General features: G+C 35.8%; 1 pseudogene; it reads left to right on the top strand.

Annotated features, from left to right (window-relative positions):
* Positions 1-309: 309 nt before the first annotated feature.
* LOC100946123 overlaps positions 310-4,805 on the top strand; it is an 11,394-nt pseudogene continuing 6,898 nt past the window's right edge.

Here is a 4,805-nt window from a genome sequence, read left to right on the forward strand (position 1 = left end):
CATCTAAAAGAGAAAGAAACACAGGTCACTGGAAATTACAAAAAGAGTAAATTGGCTCATATTATTGAGAGAAATAACAGTTTTTCAAGTTAAACTGATAAAAAGAATTCTATGACTTATCTGAACAGCAATATTTCTGGAGATGTGACAACTGCTTTAAAACCACCATCATTTCTGCCTTATCTTAACCTAGCACTTGACACATCACTTTTCTCTGGGGCCCGTGCCACCCAGCTGATGACACACCTTTTCTGGGAGCTCTAGGACTGAGAGCTTCTCTGAATCTCTGTGTAATAAGAGATACTGGCCATGGAGTACGCATTAGGGAATCTTGACCAAGGAGGTAGGAAATGTTAATATTTCCTTGTTGCTGCTGTGTTCACTTAATGGAAACAAAATATCACGAAGTCTTTTCAGAGCTTTATGAAGCTCTAATTTTATACAGTTTCTTGCAGACAAAAATCTCAAGACAAAATGCAAAATGAGAAACAATGTTACTAATAGATGAGAAAGACAGGACTTCTGAAATTGTATCTCAAATCTGAGTTTAATTAAACATAGGAGAACTGAAATCAAAATATATTTCTTTTATTCACATCAATAATACATTCTTCAGAAAATCTTAAGATGTATTTATTTCAGTCTGTCTTATCATAGGAAGGAATGATCATGGTACAACAATTCAGGAGTGTGTGTGTGTGTGTGTACATACACTCATATGTGTCTGCTTGTGAAAGTGATTAGCAAACACCAATGCATTAAGTTTTTGAAAGATTATTAATTAACTCTGTCATTCTTTATGACATATGGCTACAAAAATTGTAAATGTCAAGTGTATGAGGATAATTGGAAGTGCGAGAAAGAAGAAGCAAGCCTGAGGGAAAACTCCCAGGAGTCCAGTCAGATAACCCTTCTCACTTTTTTTGTTTTGTTTAGGGACAATTCTGTCTGCAAATCATTTAAACTATGAACACACACACAGACATACACATATATATGTGTATGTGTAGATATATATTTTCCATCCTCTATGTTAGTCTCTTTAATATACCAGCACTCTTCTTCCATAGTCAATTGTGTGTTTTACTGATAATGTTCTTTCAAATAGGAATTAAGCTGTTGAAGGCAATTTGGTAGATCTATTTCTGCTGAATTTGTCCACACTTGATGATAGTTATAGAGGAGGTTTCACTATGATTGCCCAATAAAATAGATAATCAGTTAAATTTGAATTTCAGAAAAACAGCAAATAATTATTATATATGTGAGTCCCAGATATAATTATACTTGAAAAAGTACATGTTTATCCAAAATTAAAACTTAACTTAAATTCCTGATTTTATTTGCCAAATCTTATAACCCCAGATCCAGACCGTCAATTATGCAATGGAAGAGAAGAAAATAAACTTAGAAGTAAGAGGCCTTGAGGTTATTGTGAACAACTTCTCAAATGTACCTTGGATAAGTCTATATAAAATATTGGCTATTATTGGCTCATAGAAATATTATTAACTATGTATATTCTTAATTAGTAACTTAATTTCAATGACTCTGTATTATAAAGTAAGGGTTTGTAGTTCTGTTTATCTATTTATAAAAACTCATAGCATTCTAGCTAACACAAATATAAAAATATTTTCTTTAAATTAACTAAATCTTATGGGACTGAGTTTTTTTTTTGTTTGTTTGTTTGTTTGTTTGTTTGTTTCATTTCAGGCTAAGGTGCTTGTACAAACAACTAAATTGTAATATTTGCATTTGTTAGGTGGAGTGCATCTTGTAGCTGTGTCCTGCACCCAACAGTTGTGCCATATGCCTTTACACTGTGCCCATTAGTTGGGAGTACACCCCTCCTTCCCCTCTTTTCCTTTCCCCTCTCTCTTTTTCCTTCTCTCCCAATTTGAATTGAATTCAGTTTTTCTCTTATATGGGTATAGATTAGATCATCTACTGGCTACATATTAATATTCGGTACATTGGATATTTGCTTTTTCATTCTTCTGATACTTGACTAAGAAGAATGTATTTCAATTCCATCCAGGTTAATACAAAAATGTAAAGTCTCCGTATTTTTATAGCTGAATAGTATTCCCTGGTACACATATATCACAATTTGTTAATCCATCATTCTGGATTGATGAGCATTTTGGTTGTTTGCACATCTTGGTTGATTGTAAATTGAGCAGCGATAAACAATCTAGTACAAATGTCTTTATGATAAGATGATCTTTTTTTCTTCTGGGTAGATGCTTACTAATGGGATTGCAGGATCAAATGGGACATCTAATTTCAGCTTTTTTGTGGACTCTCAAAGTTTAGTTTTAGTTTTTAGTTTGCTGTCCCACCAGCAGTGTAAAGGTGTTCCATTCACCCTACATCAACTCCAGCATCCGCAACTTTGGGGTGTTGTGATGGGGGCCATTATAACTGGGGTCAAATGATATCTCAGGGTGGTTTTGATTTGCATGTCTCTGACGATCAGGGATGAAGAACATTTCTTCATATATTTTTTGCCATTCATCTATCTCGGTCAGAGAACATTCTGTTCATATCTCTTGCCCAGTGATAGAAGGGATTGTTGGTTCTTTTTTGTTGATTAATTTGAGTTCTCTATAGATCTGAGTTAACAAGCTTTTGTCAGATTTGTAACATGAGAATATCTTTTCCCATTCTGAATTCTTAATTCATTTTAATTAAGTCCCATTTGTTTATTTTGGTTGTTGTGGCTATGGCCATTAATAAAATCTTTTCCCAGACCGATATCATCAAGAGTTTTTCTCACACTTTCTTCTAGGATTTTTATCATTTCATGTCTTAGTTTTAAATCTGTTATTGATCTTGAGTCAATTTTCATAAATGATGAGAGGTACAGATCCAGTTTCAGTCTTTTACATGTGGTTATCCAGTTCTCCCTGTACCATTTATTGAAATGGGATTTTTCCCCCAGTGTAAGCATTGTTTGTTTGTCAAAGATCAGATGGCTAGAAGAGACTGGTTTCATCTCTTGATTTTCATTCAGCTCCCTATGCCTATGTCTCTATTTTTCTGCCAATAGAAATTTAACAACGTGGAGGAAATGGAGCAATACCTAGAATCACACCATCTCCCTAGATTTAACCAAGAGGAAATAGATGTCTTGAACAGACAGATATTGAGCACTGAGTTTGAACAAACAATAACAAATTTTTCAACAAAATAAAAGCCTTGAGCCACATGGCTTCACATTAGAATTCAATCAAACTTTCAAAGATGATCTTCACCTACCCTGCAGAAACTATTCCAAAACATTGAGAAGGAAGGAACATGTTCTGTGAAGCAAACATCACCCTGATACCAAAACCAGGAAAGCAACAAACTCAAAAAGAGAACTATAGACCAATTTCCCTAATGAATATTGATGGAAAAATTCTCCATAAAATCTTAACCAATAGAATATAGCTGCGCAGTAAATACATTATACATCACAATCAAATAGTCTTCATCCCAGGGATGAGAGGTTGGTTTAACATACTCAAGTTCGTAAATGTAATTCACCATATCAATAGAAACAAAAATAAAGGCCATATGATCCTCTCAATAGACGGAGAAAAAGCATTTGATAAAATTCAGCATCCTGGCTCAGAGCCTGTAGCTCAAGTGGCTAAGGCGCCAGCCACATACACCTAAGGTGGCAGGTTCGAATCCAGCCCGGGCCCACCAAACAATGACGGCTGCAACCAAAAAATAGCTGGGCGTTGTGGCAGGCGCCTGTGATCCCAGCTACTTGGGAGGCTGAGGCAGGAGACTCACTTGAGCCCAGGAGTTGGAGGTTGCTGTGAGCTGTGATGCCACAGCACTCTACCCAGGGTGACAGCTTGAGGCTCTGTCTCAAAAAAAAAAAAAAAAAAAAAAAAAAATTCAGCATCCTTTTCTAACAACTTAAGAAAATAGGCATAGGGGAACATTTCTTAAGCTGATTGAAGCCATCTATGACAAATCTATAGCTAATATCGTACTGAAAGGAGTAAAACTGAAAGCTTTTCCACTTAGAACTGGAACCAGAAAAGAATATCCACTATTGCCACTATTATACAATATAGTCCATAAGTTCTAACCAATGTAATCAGGCAATGATGATCATGATATGTAATTTTTTTACTGTGTAGTTATAATCTACCCAGTAAGATCATGTGGTCTTTGTTTTTACTTCTACTGATATGGTGAATTACATGTATGGACTTGCGTATGTTAAACCAGGCTTGCCTCTCCAGGATGAAGACTACTTGATGTGATGTATGATTTTTTTACTGTGTAGCTATAATCTACAGAGAAAGTAAATGAAATGCCTGGGAATATACCTAACAAAAGGGCATCTAAATGGGAGCAGAGGAGGTCAAACTCTGACTCTTTGCCAATGATATGATCTTATATTTAGAGAATCCCAGAGATTCAACCACAAGACTCCTGGAAGTGATCAAAAAACACAGTAATGTGTTTTAAATGGTTTTACACAGGGTATAAAATCAATGTCCACAAATCAGTAGCCTTTGTATATGCCAATAACAGTCAAGTTGAGAAGGTAATCAAAGACATAATTCCCTTCACACTAGGTTAAAAAAAAAATGAAGTACCTAGGAATATACCTAACAAAAGTGGTGAAGGACCTCTATAAATAAAATTGTGAAACCTGGCTCAGCACCCATTGCTCAGTGGTTAGGGTGCTGGATACATGCACCAGGGCTTGTCGGTTGGAACCCAGCCCGAGCCTGCTAAACAAACAAACAAAATAGCTGGGCATTGTGGCAGGCACCTGTAGTCCCAGCTAC

Source organism: Otolemur garnettii, unplaced genomic scaffold (genome assembly GCF_000181295.1).
Source record: "Otolemur garnettii isolate 467f Iridium unplaced genomic scaffold, OtoGar3 scaffold00131, whole genome shotgun sequence".
In the NCBI taxonomy this organism is placed as follows: Eukaryota; Metazoa; Chordata; class Mammalia; order Primates; family Galagidae; genus Otolemur; species Otolemur garnettii.